Source organism: Mus caroli, chromosome 5 (genome assembly GCF_900094665.2).
Source record: "Mus caroli chromosome 5, CAROLI_EIJ_v1.1, whole genome shotgun sequence".
Classification (NCBI taxonomy): Eukaryota; Metazoa; Chordata; class Mammalia; order Rodentia; family Muridae; genus Mus; species Mus caroli.
In genome coordinates this window covers 69,695,870-69,715,256 of record NC_034574.1, presented here as the reverse complement: position 1 = coordinate 69,715,256, position 19,387 = coordinate 69,695,870, and the positions used below count along the sequence as shown (strand labels likewise).

The 19,387-nt window shown below is 44.2% G+C and overlaps 1 protein-coding gene across 4 annotated transcripts in view; it reads right to left on the bottom strand.

Annotated features, from left to right (window-relative positions):
• Kiaa1211 (KIAA1211 ortholog) overlaps positions 1 to 19,387 on the bottom strand; it is a 217,949-nt gene that overhangs the window by 57,220 nt on the left and 141,342 nt on the right. Inside the window, exon 1 of one of the 4 annotated variants that reach the window (XM_021162941.1) lies at positions 5,360 to 5,563. The exons of the other annotated variants lie outside the window; for them this stretch is intronic. The gene's annotated coding sequence lies outside the window, so the exon portion shown is untranslated. Of the gene's footprint in view, positions 1 to 5,359; positions 5,564 to 19,387 lie in introns of those variants that run through there. 4 annotated transcript variants of the gene reach the window in all.

Below are 19,387 nucleotides of genomic sequence, written 5' to 3'. Positions count from 1 at the left end.
AACATTCTCTTTAAAATAAGTAGAAGAGATGAAAATGGAATGCAAAGTAGGGGGGAAATTACTTCATGATACTTTGGTTTTTATTTCACATGTGTGTGTACACAGCTACGAACACAACAGACACACACACACACTCAGCGATGTATTTCCTGCTAGGATAAATTAAAATGTATTTGTAAAACATTATGAAAAATGGCCATTCAGCTCGTTAAGACACCAGGGTCAGAAAACATCCATCCACACAAACTGTCACCTTAGCGACAGCCACGCTTCTAAATGAAGATGAGAAGGCACTGCGAACAGAAACGGGCTGAGAGCCACTGGAGTGATTAAATGGGACGTCTGGTGCCACCCAGACCAGAGCTGGCACTCACCTCTGGCTTTGAGCATCTTGTTTAATTAAGGACTCAAAGCTCCCATTTCTTAATCACAGAAAGAAGAAAGCTTTCTTAAACCTGGGTCTGAGTGGCTGCTTAGCTTGGCTGGGGCTTGACTCGAAAACTTCTGATTAGGAGTGTAACATTAAGAAAGCACCGTGTTACTTTTTATGCACGATTTACCGACACCATAAAATTCCCGTCTGGGTTGGTTTGTCTGCGTGTGAACATGCTGGAGATGGAGCCTAGAGTCGCGCACATACCAGGCAAGCACTGTACCCCTGCTGTACTCGTAACCCGTGGTATTTCTTTTTGCATACTTTTCTTTTTTTTTTTTTTTTTTTTTTTTTTTTTTTTATTAGACATTTTGAAGGCAATAGTACACTCTTTATTTAGTTTCCTTTTGGAATGGATCATTTCTATCTCCATGAATTGTTGCACAACATCATATTCTTCTGGCTTTCACACCTGACTTCATCATATAATATTTGAGGGTGAACAAGTAAAAGTTTAATGAAAATNTTTCTTCATTATCATATATTCAGTTACTGCCAGCTTAATAATTGACATTATCTAAGATTTGAACATTGCATGAAGGTTCTCAAAAGTTTTCAGATTCATAATATTTCTCTAGTGTGGAGCACTAACTGTTGAAAAGAATATTACCCGTGTGAAACATATGCCACATTTCCCCAGGAGAACTATTCAAATGATGATGTCCGGGAGTTGGGAGAGTCAAGGAAACTGCTAGTATACTTTTTCCTATGCTTAAGAAACACAGCCGATTTGTGGTGAGATGTCAGGCAGGAGGAGAGCCTAGGTTTCTCAGTTCTGAGCCCCATATCCAGCCACCAGGCCACTCAGGCCCTCGTGCTGGAAGACTCAGACTGGGGAGAGATCCTCTAGTCATCTCTACCAGTTTTTCAGAGTTCTTCGTCTAGATCAACATCTCAAGTATTTATGTAGCATCTGGTTCTTAGGAGAGAGGTGGAAGGAGACAATTCTAGAACTGTTCAGTGGAAACCCTGTTTTATGTTCTTGCACACATCATGTGGGACTTTTTAGAACTTGTTGACCTCTAGCTGCCCAGCATGAAAGTAAGACTGGATTAGGGAGCCTTTAGACCAGTGGATCTCACCCTGTGGGTGGCCACCCCTATGGGGGTTGAATGATCCTTTCACGGGGGGTCACCTAAGACCACTGGAAGACATATTTACATTATGATTCGTAACAGTAGCAAAGTTATAGTTATGAAGTAGCAATGAAAACATCTTTATGGTTGGGGTCTCACCACAATGGGAGAACAGTAGGTAAAGGGTCGCAGCATTAGGAAGGCTGAGAACCATTGCTTTTTTCAGACTTTTACATTCACGGTAGATTCCCAGCGGTATTTCAAAGATACATCATTATAAAATGAAGAGGGCTATCTGGGGAGCAAGTGGTATTCTCTTCATAAAAATTAACACAGGTAAACTACCAACCTCTGTCCGCATGCTGCTTAAAGGTTTACATTATTCCTGCTAATTTTCCACATCACAGGCTGGAAATACAAGCTAAGTGAGGCGAGCTGGTTTGCTTGGCACTGTCCAAGACAGTCAGAAGCAAGACAAGGTTCAGACCAGGCTTCCTGATCCAGAAACCCTGCTCCACTACCCTCTGCGTAGTCCAAGGTATATCTCAGACAGGCCACCAGCCTCAAAACTCAACCCCTAGACACAGGTGAGCTCTGGGGGATGGGACCTGCCTTGGAGTCTACAGTTTTTCACTTCCTAGCTGTAAGACTTGGGGGCAAGTGCCATCCTATCTTTAGTTTCTGTCCTCTTGTCTTAAAAAAAAAAAAAAATTGGGACTAAGGACTTGTAAAGATTAAGTTCGACGCCACATTTCAATTATTTATCACAATGCGCAACAGACAGAAAGTCTCTCCAAACTATTAACTACTCAAGTGCTAGGGTGAAGACACAATTAAATCAATAAGTGGTTTTGTTTTGACCTCTGTGTGACAGTTCTCAATTGTTATAAAGAAGGAGCGGAGGAAGCAGAGATGGAAGTGTGCAGAACACACGAAGGCGAAGGGAAGGAGGAACCAGGAGGAATGTCAGCAAGTGTGCAATGCAGAGAAACGTTAAGGAGACCAAATTATTTTTAGAGCAATGCAGACATAAATTGTTCTCTTAACGCTATTTTACCATGGCTCTGGGACGTATCAGATCTCACCAGCGTGTTGAAAGGGTTTTGGGCTGAAAAGAGTAATGTCAACTCTCCCTAGACTCTGTCCACCATTCTTGGCAAGCTCATGAGCTGGTGACATCTGGGTGTGTCATATGCAGAAGTGACGGGCACTTACATAGAATAAAAGGATGGATTCAAGGACTGCAAGATAAGGGATTTTCCCTTTCTCCTGGATAGCTAGAGCCAACTCTACCCTAGTAGGCACTGAATACAGAGGTGTGGTACAAAGGCCGTATGGTGAAGGACAGATCCACGTGTTCAGAGGCATTCTCCTGCCTACAGTGACCCAGGAGGCCCGTTCAAAGGCCAGGAATCTGGTAGCCTTTGCAAGGTAACAGCCAAGCTTAGGTTCCTTATGTTTAGTGATGTTTAGCATGTCTTATGCACTAAGACTTGGAACTGCACATTTAAAAAGGTTTCTTTTTATCTTACATGCGTGAATGTTTTGCCTGCGTGTCTATCTGTGCCCCACGTGCACGTAGCGCCCACAGAGGCCAGAAGACAGCACCAGATCCCCTGGAACTGGAGCTATAGAGGGCTGTGAGCTGCCAAGTGGGTGCTGAGAACCAAGCCTGCAGGGGTCCCCTGCAAGAACAAGTCCTCTTAACCACAGAGCCACATCCCTCCATTTACATCTCACATCTTACCATTTAAAAAATAATAATAAATGAGAGCTGGCGAGATGGCCCAGTGGGTAAGAGCACTAACTAATGTCCTGAGTTCAAATCCCAGCTGTGGGGAGCGGATGTGGCGGTAGTCCCAAGATGGAGCCCGGGACTGCAGCCAAGTCTTATGACATGCACCTGACTTCCTCATACACCCGAAAATAAGCCACGTCCATCGTGAGAGCTGCGCAGGCGCACCATGATGCAAGATCAGGCCATTTGACAAAGGCCAATGAACTGAGATTACACGGACTGGGCTGATGGGGCGTGGTTGAGGGGTTATATAAGGGATTGTGATTGGGGGCTAAAGGAAGATTCCTGCTTGCATGTTGAAAGGTTCCTGAATAAACTGATTTGAGAAGAATACTGTGTTGTCGCTCTTTTCTGCTGGTCGGAGATAGAAGCGACACCCAACAACCACCTGTAATGAGATCTGACGTCCTCTTCAGGCGAGTCTGAGGACAGCAACAGTGTACTTATTTATAATAAATCTTTGGGCTGTAGCAAGCAGGCACTGAGCGAGCGGGGCCAACTGGAGTGAGCAGAGGTTCTAAATACAATTCCCAACAATCACATGAAGGCTCACAACCATCTGTATAGCTACAGTGTACTCATATACATACAATAAATAAATAACTCTTTTAAAAAAGGATATGACAGCCAGAGCTATATAGAGAAACTGTCTCAAAAACTCTAATTAATTGCTGGAATGTTCGGTTCAGTGAAAGGCACTTGGCCAGCAATCACAGGCTCCGGTTCCATCCCCAGCACTGCATAAATCCCTGCCTTGCTGGAGCCATGTGTACACCTTGGTTGGTGGTTTAGTCCCTGGGAGCTCTGGGAGCTCTGGCTGGTTGAGGCAGAAGGAATATGGGGAAGAGTGCTGTGAAATGCTCTCTTCTGGACACGAGGCCATGGCACTAATCAAACTGCAGCTATGGAGCTGTGGTTATTCACAGAAGAACACACCAACAAGATCAGCCAACATTCTACCAGGCGGCAGCATCTGGACTCAGATATATATATATATATATATATATATATATATATATATAGAGAGAGAGAGAGAGAGAGAGAGAGATAGAGAGAAACAAAACAAAGATAGTGAGACACACAGAGAGAGACAGAGATAGGGACAGAGGCGGGACATGAAGAGGGAGGGGGGTGTTGAGGTTGCCTGGGGAAGTAGGAGGGAGGGTTCAAGATACACTGCTCACATGCATGAAACTGTCACATGCATGAATAAATAAAGGATGGCCTACTAAAAATAACACTACCCACACCTGCTATAACTCTTAGTTTATGAGACAGAGAGCAGGCCCTGAGCAGTAAGGTCATGGGCCACACTTCTCACACGGCTCCCATGGAGGACAATGGCCACACAGCATGAAGCTTGGATTACATGGTGTACTGGCTATTTTTGTGTCAACTTGACACAGCTGGAGTTATCACAGAGAAAGGAGCTTCAGTTGAGGAAATGCCTCCATGAGATCCAACTGTAAGGCATTTTCTCAATTAGTGATCAAGGGGGAAAGGCCCCTTGTGGGTGGGACCATCCCTGGGCTGGTAGTCTTGGGTTCTATAAGAGAGTAGGCTGAGCAAGCCAGGGGAGGCAAGCCAGTAAAGAACATCCCTCCATGGCCTCTGCATCAGCTCCTGCTTTCTGACCTGCTTGAGTTCCAGTCCTGACTTCCTTTGGTGATGAACAGCAGTATGGAAGTGTAAGCCGAATAAACCCTTTCTTCCCCAACTTGCTTCTTGGTCATGATGTTTGTACAGGAATAGAAACCCTGACTAAGACACATGGTATGTCCTTGTCCTACCATTACGCAACCCTTCCCTTCCTCAGGTTATTAAAACACAGATGTGTGTGCAGGACATAAGAGGGTCCACTCTAAAGCACCCTGTTGCTTTCAACACAACAAAACAAACCATGCCACAGTAGAGGACACACCCTTGTAGAAAACCTTATAGAGCAATGGAACTGGAAGCCAAAGTCACAAGATGGCATCTTAGTCTTCCCCCTGCTTTCCGGTTTCAGAGAGCAATCGCAGAGAGCCTTCTCTTCACGTTCTGCACACTTACCTCCTGTAGTGACTTAAGCTTAACATTTCCTGGTCAGGATGCCAAATTCTTCTATGTGATCGGCTACCTAAGCCACTGGCACCGACTGGCAGATGGTGGGTGTACGCATGGCTCACGTGAGCCCAGAAGATGTTTTATGTTATTATCAAACTTCTACAGAGGAGTGTGACCTCAAGGCTAGGCACAGGCACCGTTGGGTTGACTTTTGACTTGGTTCCAATTCCAGTAAGGAGAAAACAGCCCCTGGAATATCCAGCCCAGAATTCTGCCCCTGGCAGTTGCTCTGAGGGGCGCTGTACAAGCAGTGTAACTGACTCCATGTTCTGGGGGAGGGGTGCCTTCCAGAAGTTGTATGCTGGCTGAGTGCCTTCACATTCACTTCAGGCCGAAGGGACCGTGTCCCTTTCTTAAACTTAGACCAATGAGAATGAAAGAATGGGAAACTGTTTGGATACGTGGACATCTGCAGGGTTTAGCTTCAGAGATAGGAACATGGCATCTCAAGGAAGTTTCCCTTCCACTCTGGAGAGCAGAATGCCAGCTCTCAATGAGTGATGGGGCAGACGATCACAGCCCTAGGGAGACACAAACCAAGGTTCCTGACTCTCCTCTCCATCAGTAGCCACCTAGGTCAAGGCCAAATGGTGCTCCCTGGCCTAACAGATTACGGCACAGGATACCCCAGAGCCTATATTTTTGCCTGAATTTTCTTGAAGCAAATAAAGCAATTATACGTAAGCTAGAAAAATAAAGGTGCCCATGACCCCTAGTGCCAATTGCTTGTTAAATCCACCAAGTCGTTAGAAGTGTCTCTTAAAGCAGTAAGTGGCTTCGAGTTAGAGAGAGGTTATAGGGCCAGCGGTGGCATTAGGCATTCTGCGCCTGTACCTGACTTCAGGAAACAGGCCCAGCCAAGACAGTGACTCATCCTGCCTGTCAGAGTTACAATAGGAGCTTGATCTGCAGTGGTGGGGCAAGCCAGACAGTGCTTCTTAAAAAACAGTTCTGCCCTAGTAACTGTGAAAGATTAACTGAAGTCAGTGCAGGAAACAGACAGCCCCAGTTACCATTTTATACACTGAAGAGAGGTGACTAAAATACAACGGGAAGAGCCACGAGCTTTGGTCCAGAAGATCCACAAACACTGTATTAGGGGCCAGGCATGTTGTATAATGAAATCTATCATAAACATAAGACTCAGGGCGACTTTTCATGGACTTAGAGATCACTCTGCATAGACTTCCTAAAGAAGTCATAAAAATTCCCAGCCAAGAAAATCCAGCAGTAACGGGTAGACAGTCCTCTCACTTAAATCCACTTTTGCTCACTCAGCAATTATTTACTGCCTTTTCATAGTAAGGAAAATGTTCCAAAGAGGATGAAGATGGCCGAGGACCAGAGAGGCGGTGACTGCTCTGTGAGAACGGGACTATTATCTCCAGATGAAGAAAGCTGTCTGGTTGAAAGGCAATGAATTAAGTGGTCTTGAAGAATGGATTAAAATATGGGATATTCAGAAGCTGGGAAAAATGTCTCTGGGTGGTGAACACAGGAAACAGAGATGAGGAAAGGCAGGGAGGGAGTCAGGAAGCAGCAAAGACTGCTTACGGCAGGAGAACTCAGGGCTGGACTCCAGTATGACAGAATAGCACTTCAGACTCCATTTACAGAAGGCTGTAACATGGATGTGAGGGATTGTTGAGCAGACAGTGGGTTTGGACGTTGTCAGGACAGACAGCACAGCCACAGCTGGGGGCCTTGGAAGTATCACATTAAGTATAGTCCAGTAGGTGTCTTAGTCAGGGTTTCTACTCCTGCACAAACATCATGACCAGGAAGCAAGTTGGGGAGGAAAGGGTTTATTCAGCTTACACTTTCCACATTGTTGTTCATCACCAAAGGATGCAGGACTGGAACTCAAGCAAGTCAGGAAGCAGGAGCTGATGCAGAGGCCATGGAGGGATGTTCTTTACTGGCTTGCTCAGTCTGCTCTCTTATAGAACCCAAGACTACCAGCCCAGGGATGGCACCACCACAATAGGCCCTCCCCGCTTGATCACTAATTGAGAAAATGTCTTACAGATGGATCTCATGGAGGCATTTCCTCACCTGAAGCTCCTTTCTCTGTGATAACTCCAGCCTGTGTCAAGTTGACACAAAACCAGCCAGTACCAGCTTTCTTGAACATGAGCAGCCTTCAGGACATGGCACGAGAAGCCACCCAGACTCTCTAGAAATCCAGGAATCATTACTGGGCCTACAGCAGAGCTACCAGCTTGTGAACACTACGCTCAATTTTGGAGAAGCATCAATGTATCAACATTGAAGGGAGCAAGGCTACCTTCTCCTTCATTCTCTGTTCTCTGGCTTTAAAAATGGTCTAAAGTTCCCATAATTCATCATCTCTGACCTGGATCCTGAGCCTCCAGGATGACCTTATCTTCCCAGTAAGACAATTTGGCGTGCTGGGTGTGGTGGCACACACCTTTAATCCCAGCACTTGGGAGGCAGAGACAGGCAAATTTCTGAGTTTGAGGCCAGCCTAGTCTACAGAGTGAGTTCCAGGACAGACTGGGAAACACAGAAAAACCCTGTCTCGAAAAATCAAGGAAAAAAAAAAAAGACAACTTGGCTTGTAGGCTAGCAAAAAATAAAACAAAGCACGCCGGGCGTTGGTGGCGCACGCCTTTAATCCCAGCACTCGGGAGGCAGAGGCAGGCGGATTTCTGAGTTCGAGGCCAGCCTGGTCTACAGAGNGAGGCCAGCCTGGTCTACAGAGTGAGTTCCAGGACAGCCAGGGCTACACAGAGAAACCCTGTCTCGAAAAACCAAAAAAAAAAAAAAAAAAAAACAAAGCTCTGGGAAGATTTATGACCAACTTAAATATACTTAAAGAACAGGTAAAAGTCAAATGTGTCCTCAAAGGATTACAATTATTCCTATTCATCTAATTAGAATAATTCTGAATTAATATTCAGAAATACTGTACTAGTGAATTTCTACATCTCACAAATCCTTATTATACAAACTATTCTTTGTGACTCCCTTCGCCGTTGTTCATCTTTCTAAATGTTAGGATTACAGGAATATTCATTTTTCTTCCTTTCCCCCCACTGTTGACCCATCTTTTTCATCTAACTTTCTGTGTTTCTTTTAAGCCTCCTATTGAATGATCTGCTCCTTAAATGATTAATTTCTCAGAGCCCTCCTTTATTCCCTGCAGGAATAGTACCCTGCTCCTTATTCATGTATTCAGGATATTCTCCCCATGTCTTGGAGGATTTCGCTCCGTGCTCTTTGAAGTCTTCTTCTGCTCTCTGCATTGCAATCCCTTTGAGCTCCTTTGCTGTTTCTCTCTGTCTCCAGCCTCCTATGCTGGACGCTTTCATCAACAGCCTCACAATGCTTGGTGGTCATTCATATTTCATAGCGAGTCACTAAGAACCTGGTTTTACGCTAGCACACGGTACGGCTTGGTAGACTTCATCAGAGAGCATTTGGGTGAAAAGCCAAGAATCATTAAAAAATATTTTTTAAAAAGATTTATTTTTTTATGTATATGAGTAGCTGTTTTCAGACACACTAGAAGAGGGCATCGGATCGCATTGTGGGTGGTTGTGAGCCACCATGTAGTTGCTGGGAATTGAACTCAGGACTTCTGGAAGAGCAGTCAGTGCTCTTGACTACTGAGCCATCTCTCCAGCCCTAATTTTTTTTTTTTTTTTAATTAATAAGAATTTTAAAGACAGGTTCTCTATGTAGCCCAGCCTAGTCGCAAACTCACTGTTTCGCTATGCAGCTCAAGCAGGCCTTCAATTTGCAATCTTCCTGAGCATCCCAAGTGCTAGGACTCCAGGTACAACCACACCAAACCCGCCTCTGCCTCACACTTCATATTTGTTAGTTTACAAGCTGAGTTGCTACAACAAACAGACGGAGAAACACAGTGACTCAAACTAGTCAGCTCTATTTCTATTTTAACGTCACTCGTAAGTTGGTGAACATCGCAGGGCAGTTAGACCCGGAAGTTCCTTCATCCTTAGCAAGTATTCCTTCCTTTCTCGTCCTTCCTCCTTCCCTCACTCTCTCCTTTCCTTTCTCTTATCCCTCTCTTCTTTCCTTCTCTTCTCCCTTGTATATGATCGTGCTTGTGTGTGTGTGTATGTGTGTGTGTGTGTGTCTGTGTTGTGGGGATAGGTGAGTGTTCTTGGCTTGAACTCAGGAACTCATGCTTGCAGACTGGGCACTTCACTCCCCCAGCCCCTGTTTTGATTTGGTACTATGGATTTATGCTGGTTGGTTTATATGAACGTGACCCAATCTTAGACATATCTGGGAGGAGGAAATGATTAGGAATTGAGAGAATGCTTCCGTAAGACTGGCCTGGAAACTCTAACCAAGACAGGATGGAACCCAGAGTAGCGACAGGGCCCGGTTACTTCCACTCTGTTGCTCGAGGATCCTAAGGTGTTGTCCTTGTCCCTGAGGTTGAAGTGCCTCTTCAGCACCAACGCATGCAGCCATTGAAGAGAGGGAAGATACAAGGACAGCACGTTCCTTCTGAAAAAGCATAGTAGGTCTGGACTCTGCTCTCTGGGAGCAGGGTAGGCGTCTGGAAAAGAGAGTCTCTATCTAGGCAACTGTGCTCTTTGCCAGATGTGAGGGAATTTGAGAAGTCAAAAAAGAATAAAGGGAGACTAGACATGGGAGAGCTTTGGAGCCTTCCCTAAAGTTGGCATTTTCAAATGTCAGCATCCCCAGGTTTCCCAGGTTTTTGATGGCGATCTCCCACCGTTTTACCCCGCTTGCTAGGGTATTGGTAGTCACTATGCTGGGTACTCTTTCATCTACCCTGAGTCTCATTAGGGCTGCTTATCCTCAGCCTCCTGTGTCTGAGTCTCAATCTGGTTGCCCTCTGACTCTGTTTCTCCGGAGAACAGGCTTCACAGTTCACATGGTACAGAGTCTGGTTAGCCACCTGGGTGAAATGGGGCTGAAAAATGGGCCCAACTGCACTTTGGACGGAACCCCCCAAATGCCCATCCACAGCCTCCCACCCAACCTGGGCGCCTGTGTTTCTTGTGCTCCCATTCCTGGGGATTTTTTTAGAGGTTCTTGGGGTGCTGTAAAAACTAGGCATGACTCTTGTGCTCAGGCACACTTCCTTGGATAGTTTTTAACCCATAGATTCTAGTTGAGAGTGGCACACATCTCCTGGGCTCACTTAAGATTCTGTCCCTGCTCTCTATTGTTTAGAAGAGCCTAAGGCAGAGGGAAAAAGTGAACACAGCTTTGCTGCATTAGGTCCAGAACGGGAAGTTCAAGATCTGTATTCGATGCTCTCACGGGAGAAAAATCTCAAGCCACAAATATCCATTTGCTTAAAATAAGGATGGTTTTATTTCCATTCATCCTGTAGATGTACACCCCTGATCTCCACAAAGTAACCACTAATTGCATTTCATCCGAAGTGGTCCTTTAAAAAGCTTATTGGCAATGATACCCAAGCTCACAATTGTGAAGCCAACCCCCACAACCACTTACTAAATGTATATTAAATTACTTCACTTCCTTTCGAAGGACCTTCACACGTCATTCTAACTGTGAGGCAGATAGTTTCAACGTATTGCTGTCTTTATTTATGGTTTAAAATAAAGAAATCTAGAGAGAGCCTTCTAATATAAAAATTTTGCTAAAGAATTTAATATAAGGTACCTCTTTATCCCAAAAGACAAACTGTCTTGTTTAGGAACAAAACTTGCATTGCATATTGACATGAAAAAAGACTGGATTCCTTCCCATTTCCTACTTTCTGCTCGTGTTAGGTTGTGCACACCACCACAGTTTGGATCTGAAATGTCTCCCTCATGTTAAATGGCTGCACCCACACTGGGCACTCCTGGTAGGCTATGCCTTCTGGAAAGCCTTTCACACTGTTGAAGACATGCCCTTGAAGAGACTGTGAGACCCAGTCTGTCTCTCTTTCATTTCCTGACTATGACAAGAAGAGTTTTGTTCCACAACACACGATAGCCACAATGTGACCCCACAGGGTCAAAGTAACAAGGCCAACTGACCATGGACAGAACATCCTAAAACTGTGAGCCAAAATACACCTGTGCTCTTTATCAGTTACTGCCAGCATTTACATAAAAATGGAAAGTTGACTAACATGCACAGAACATTCTCTAGCTTCTTCCGTGCCCAGCTCCTGCTTGTCTGTCTATAGACCATCTCAGCTGTTGTCTCATACAAGAAACCTTTCTTGACGGTCCCCCGGCACACTTTCAAAGGCTGATTCTGCCACTGCCCCTGTGTATGTCCATAACACCTGGGTCTACTCTAACTGCATTCACTAGGTGTAATCGTTGCTTATTTGCCAGTCTCCATCACTATACCATGTGCTCCTGGAGGGCAAGGTCCACATCTTGTCTTGACATCCTAACGCCTCAAAGTACAAGGCACGAAAGCCCTACCAGTAGCAGCCACACCAGAGAGAAGAGCCAAGAAGGAGTCTATATGCACTGTCTTAGGGTTTGACTGCTGTGAACAGACACCATGACCAAAGCAAGTCTTATAAGGACAACATTTAATTGGGGCTGGCTTACAGGTTAGAGGTTCAGTTCATTATCATCAAGGTGGGAGCATGGCAGCATCTAGGCAGGCATGGTGCAGGAGGAGCTGAGAGTTCTACATCTTCATCTGAAGGCTGCTAGTTGAAGACTGACTTCCAGGCAGCTAGGACTAGGATATTAAACCACACACCGACAGTGACACACCTACTCCAACAAGGCCACACCTACTCCAACAGGGCCACACCTTCTAACAGTGCCACTCTCTGGCATAACAGGCACCATGGACCACAGCTTGCTGCCCTTTGTATTAAGTCAACCAGATACACGGGGTGGGAGGAGGGTGGAACATGGCCACTGCTGGGATGAGGGGTTAGACTTAGCTTGAACCTCTAACTAACAATGAGTTCTTCAGTGCTTTCGGCAGTGAAGATGGATCCTTCACTGCTTCATATAACAGCTTCAAGGACACCTGCTGGAATGAGATATCCTTGTCTAGGACCATAGTAACCATGCAAATGGACTTAGCCATAACTGCACTGACAAAACGCCCAGGCACAGAAACATGTTTCAGGGATGTAGTGAAGCAGACAGAAGGAGGAGAAGACACACCCAACAACATTTTGTTACACTTTAAGGATTAGGCATGAGGCTGTGTAGAGAAGGTGCCCCTCCCTGAGCCTTGCTTAAAACTCTGACTGGCCTCCTAGGACAAAGAGGAGCGCAAAACCGAGATGAAGGTCGTGAGTTTATTCCTTCATGTTTTCTATCTTGGGGTACCTGCCTCCACTACCCTCAATCTCTGTCAAATGCTGCCCTCCTTCTCTCAGCCATCATATGCTACAGTGGCTCTCTGGCATGTCCCACTCAGGGTCCTTTCTGTGGCCTGATCAGATGTCCTTTATAAGTCATGATTTACCATGAAGCAATCTCCTACTCCTACTCCTAGGAAGTATCTACATATTTAGTACATGGACACTTTACCTTTTAACTCTGTATTCTCGGAGCCTATATATATATGTATATGTATATATATATATATATATATATATATATATATATATAATCATAATACATGAACAATTTAAAAAAAAAATATATATATATATATATATTTGATCATAATACATGAACAATTTAAAAAATAATAAAATTAACTGTCCTGAAATCTCCTGGCTTTTGGGGAAGGCCTGTAGTAAGTTCACAAGTTTAGAAATTCATGGTTTTCATCTGATGTACTTCACATGGGATCATGTAGGCAAAACACATGCCCATGTGTGAAGGTTTTGATTTTGCTTTGAGTCAGGGTTTAACCATGTAGTCTTGGCTGGCCTGGCACTCACTATGTAGCCCAGTGGTTCTCAACCTTCCTAGCTGCAGCCCGTTCACAGTTATACTTTAAGACAGTTTTGAGGTATTTGTAAGATAACACCTTTAACTGTAGGCTGGTGTTCTTAACACACCATGGGACTGGGATCAGCAGGGGGATGTCGCAGGCTGTTTTGAAGATTAGTTTTCAAAGGTCGAAGGCTGTTTTTAAATTGCCCTAAAGACTTTCCTTTACAGGCAATCTTTTTTTATTTTTTAATTTTTTTAGATTTATTTTATGTATATGAGTCCAATGTTGGTGTCCCTGTTTTTAGTCATACCAGAAGAGGGCATAGGATCCCAATGCAGATGATTGTGAGCCACCATGTGGTTGCTAGGAATTGAACTCAGGACTTCTGGAAGAGCAGCCAGTGCTCTTAACTTCTAACCCATCTCTCCAGCCCCCAGGTTGATTTTTTTTTTAACCTGACAACATTCATCTTGTTTCTACATTTATATGCTTTTTTTTTTTTTTTTTTTTTTTGCACTGCTTCAATGCATTTAGAAACCAGATAAGTCATTGCTCATTTCAGCTAAATTGGGGATGAGGGGTGTCGTTGGGTCATTTCCTCCTTGTTCTCCGATGAAAACGGAGCCAGTGGTAACATTTTACAGTAGAGATCCATTTGCACTTCTATAAGTCGAGCACGATGACATCTGTGTCACACGGGCCCATGGGATGGTAGCTATTCATCGCACTGCCTGGTACATCATGGGTTTTGGAATATCTTCACAGAGCTTGCATTCGTTTAATGAAATATGGATCTAGGCTGAAGATGTTTCTTTCTCTTTCTTTCTTTCTTTCTTTCTTTCTTTCTTTCTTTTTTTTTTTTTAGTTCACACAAAGCAACTTTTCTTATAATTTCTCAGGAGATCACAGCATTGAAAATAAAGAATTTTTTAAAAACCAGTAGGAACTCTAAGATCTCTCTGCAAAGGAGAAGACTGTGGATGCATTTCTGGTTTCTCTCCTCCCCGCTCCAACCCCACTCAACTCCATGTTGTAACGGAACCCCACCTCTTCACCGTGTCATCCTTCCTCTGCCCCTCAGAAGGACGGGAAGACAAAATGAGCCAAGCTGCAAATCCAAAGGCAACTCCTCCCTTTACCTCTGAGACTACAGTGGTTGTCAACCTGTGGGTAGCGGCTCCTTCAGGGGGTCACACTTCTCTTTCATGGGGGTCGTACACTGGATATCCTACACATCAGCTATCTACATTATGATCCGTAACAATAGCAAAATTGCAGCTAGGACGTAGTAGTGAAAATCACTTTATGGTTGGAGGTCACCACACCACAAGGAACCTTATTAACGGGTCTCGATGTTAGGAATGCTGAGAACCACTGTGTTAGAGCATCAGGTTAGAAATGTGACTGTGTATGAACAAAAGCCTTCCCAAGGAGGAATCAACTTAAGATGCCCCAAATATGGCATCTTGGCATGTGAGAAAACAGCCAGGAGGAGCAGTCATGCCTGCCTGCTCCTCGACCTTCTCCCCTGAAGCAAGGCCTTCCTTTGAGAGGTGCACTTCCTTCGGCCAGAGGAGATGAGTCTGCTTAGCACTGAAGGACCAGAGACTGGGAGAAACATTGCCAAGTTCTTTCCATTTACCAAGAGATCACCCTTTCTTCAATCATGTCCCCCATGCCTGTCCTCTTCCTCCTCACCAAACTACACAGACACCACCAGTCCTGTGCCTTTGGGTCTTCCATCTCCTTATGAAGGCTCTCATCCTGCCAAAGCCTTCTGTTGGATTTATATGCAAATCTATGTGTTGTTATAGGCTCCTCAGCTACAAACTAAAAGAAGGCCCAGAGAAGAAAGTTCTCTTCCTCCACAACACAGACAATAATGGCCCATCTCTCCACACCTGGTACAAAATGCAGTACAAGAGGAATTAAAGATTGATTTGTAGTGTGAAAACTAAATCCCTTAAACTCCTTTTTAAATCGTCTTTGTGATCCATCAGCACCCTCGTCTCGTTTTTCCCTGCTCTGGAATCCACTTCATAATTAATCACCTTTAGTCCTTTCTTCCCAGTTCTAAAACCCAAGGGGACTTTCACCGAGGTAGGTCAGGTAAGGCCCACAATCTTGATGATCAGTTCAGCTGCCCCGCCCTAAGCAGCCTCAAAGTCTCTTCTGGCAATGAGCCAAGACAGCTTCCATTCAGTTTTTCAAACACGCCTTTCTTTGGGCCTTTACCTCAGCCTTGCAACTCTTCCCTTTGTCTCCCGCCTGGATGCCTTCCAATTACCAGAGAGATGAAATATTGGTTCCTACATTAAATTTAAACAGTCACTGCATAGGAGGCATTTTTTGTTTTGTTTTTGTCCTTTGTATTTGCAAACCAGGCTTTCTCTGATAACACTGCTGGCTGTCCGGGAAACTCGATGTGTAGATCAGGCTGGCCTTAAACTCAGAGATCCCCCAGCCTCTGCCTCCCCCTGCCTCTGCCTCCGGAGTGCAGGGATTAAAGGCGTGCCCCACCACGCCCAACTAGTTGTTGCTTTCTTTTACCTCGTGCTTCTCTTTCACATTACTGACTACGACCAACCCTATTTATCTCAGCGACTGTTTAATATCTATATTAGTGAAAGAAATGCGTTATAAAGAGCAGAGCTCACTGTAGATACCACTGTTGTGGTTTGGAGAGAGTCCCTCCCAATCTCCAAAGAGGATCCATGCTTTGAAATCTTGGTCCCCAGCTGGTGGCTGGTTGTTGAGAAGTAGTTGGGTCCCGAGGGCACTCACTTCAATAAGTTATTCTGTTGAAGAAGTCACCGAATGGGTTCTTAGGAGGTGGGGCCTAGTGAGAGACAGATTACTAAGGGCATGCTTCTAGAGTGTCCTTGGGACTTCCTGGTAACCACGAGGCAAGCAGCATCACTCCCCCATACCCTTCCAAAAGGAGTCACAGCCATTTCAGATTTCTTCTGAATCCCCACCAGCACACGTCTCTTGCTGATGAACGTGATCTAAGTGGTACATACTTTCTATATATTTAGGACAGAGACATCCGTCACATGATGTCGGTTCCTTTTCTGTTTCCCTCCTACCATCTCTTCTTAGGCCATTTTTTATAGCACAAAAGTTTTAAATTATGCCTGGTTAAATCTATTGTTTTTTTTTCCCCTCTCCCTTTATGGTTGTTTAGACTTTAGCTTTAAAAGTTAGATGTGCTGTCAATCATTGGCCATCGTTTGTGGGTGTGGTTGGAACCTGGGCACAGGGCACATGACCTTCAATGAGTACCTTGGAGTCAGTGTCCAAGGAGACCGTGTACTTGTGTGATCTAGACAGTCAATTTGTCTGATGCCTTCACCCAGAGGGATCAATTTCATTTCTCAACGAGCCGAGCCTTCCTGATGGAGATGTGAGCAGGAACTAAATGAGCCGGCAGCATCACAGAGTCTGCCCATCCCATCCCATCCTTGTTGCTCCTAGGAAACAAGTAAGCCAGACAGCGACCTTTCCATACATCTCATAAAGTAAAATGTAACCCTGAGAGCAACCTTCCCACACATCGCATAATGTGAAAGTTTCAAAGTTCTATACAGCTTTACTTTTCTAAGCAGAATCCATAAATGGTTTATGAAAACGAATGCAGCTTAAACGTCTTATCATTCTCTGATGAAAGCGTCGGCTTACTAAATGCCCGCTGTTTATTGCTTTATGGCACTCAGTCAGATATTAGGAAAAGATGCTTTTATAATGTTTTCCCCTCCCCCCACCGTGTCTGTTGCAGGAAGAAATCTATTTTTAACTGTATGAAAACAGGATGAGACATTTCACTCCTTTTAAATCCACAGATTGCAGTCCACTATATCACGACACAGGAATCCTAATGACTTACTGGAATCCTGCCCCAGATCACAAAATCAGTCTGCTCTATGATTCAGAGCAGAAGGCAAAGCAAAGGGCACATCCTGCCTGGGAGACCAGGGAGGGCCAAGATTCTAACTGCTAGCTGTGTATTTCCAATGCTAATCTTCCATCTACATTCTATCTCTCTGCTGAAACCCTTCCACTTGATCTCACACCATGCATAATTATGTTACAAGAGAGGGATCAATATCTCCACCATTTTCCAATTTAGATATAGTCAGCACTTGTTCTGACTTTTCCTACTCACTACCGAATCTTATTTATACTTTTATCATTCCTCTCTAAGCTACTACCCCCACACCTTTCTTCTTCTTCTTCTTCTTCTTCTTCTTCTTCTTCTTCTTCTTCTTCTTCTTCTTCTTCTTCTTCTTCTTCTTCTTCCTCTTCCTCTTTTCTTCCTCTTCTTCTCCCCTTTCCTCTCCCCCTCCTCCTCTCCCCTCTCTCCGTCCATTTGAGCCAGACATGGTCTCACTTAAACAACTCTGATTGGCCTGGAACTATCTATGAGGACCAGACTGAACTTGAACGTTCAGAGACCCACCTGCCTTCCGATGGCCTTCTGAGTTCTGAGATTTCATGTGCCACCAAGGCTGGCCATATTTCCCCCTTTTTGCAATAATTTTCTAATTGTACCAGAGTTTAAGGACTGATGGATTCAGAACATACTGTGGACATATGTTCATGGTAGCTTTATTGATAATTGTAAGAACAACACATACAAGACTGACTAGGCACCACCCCTCCAGTGACTGATGGCTTCTGAGAGAGGGAGAAAGAGTCTCTAGAAACCAGCCCTCTGATAGTCAGTCAGCCAGTTCCAAATTGACAGCCCTAAACATGCGTACCAAAGGGCAACAGTAAATGAGTTCAGAAGGAATATATATATATATATATATATATATATATATATATAATATGTTATATATGTATATTTATACTACTATACATACAAAAGTACAAATGTGCACATGTAATATGCATATAAGTCATAATTATAGAGGAAGGGGTTATGAACTTGAGAGGGAGACAGACAAGGCACATGAGGAGTTGGAGGTAGGAGGGAGGGGAGGAAATAATTTAAATACTCATGTAAAACTTATGAGAACTTAGATACTACAGTATTCGTGTGGCCTGACAGAACAAACACATACATTGGACTCAGCAAAAATTAAAGGCCCTCTTCAAAAGGCTCAGGGGGGCTCAGGAGATGGCTCAGTTAGTAAAGTGCTTGCAGCACATGGCTGAGGACCCGGGTTTCATCTCCCAGAGCCCACATAACAAAAGCAGCAAGCACATCTGTAATCCTGGTGCTGTGAAGGCAAAGCCAGCAGGGGCTCTCAAGTTCCCTGCCTAGCCAGCCTAGACAAATCGCTGAGCTCCGGGGTCAGTGAAAGATGCTGTTTCAAAAAAAAACAGTGAAGAATAATTGAGGGCGACACTTGTTGATCACAGACCTCAACACATGTGTGCACACCTGCATACATACATGTGCGCACATATGAACGTGTATGTACACACACACATACACACACACAGAGTCAATGGTAAGAGAATGAAATGATAAATCATAAACTAGGAGGACACATTTCCAGTTCCCAATTAATTTGTAGCCCAAATATATTTCAAAGCCCTACATTCAAAAAATAAGAAAATAGATAACCCAAGAAAAATGGGGAAAGATTTGAGCAAACACATCATTAAGGTGCACAGACAAATAAATAAAAGACTCTACGTACTGGGCGTGACAGAGATGTGGAGGAGGGGTAATTCATACACTGTTTTGAGAATGCCACTTTGGAAAACACTCTGGTTGTTACTTAAAAAGCTAAACATACATCTGTCCTACCACACAATCCAGCCATCTCACTCCTAGGTATTAACTCAAGAGAAATGAAAACACACCCAACAGAAATGACTCGAAGGAGAAGGTGGCAACAGCTTCGAAAGGAAAACAATCCTAACGTCCCTCAATAAGTTCACAGACCAGCATGTCCTTATTAATAGAACTCTCCATGGCGAGAAAAAGAACTGAACTATTTAAGGGACTAATATCCAATATATATAAAGAACTCAAGAAGGTGGACTCCAGAAAGTCAAATAACCCCATTAAAAATGGGGCTCAGAACTGAACAAAGAATTCTCACCTGAGGAATACCGAATGGCAGAGAAACACCTGAAAAAATGTTCAACATCCTTAAT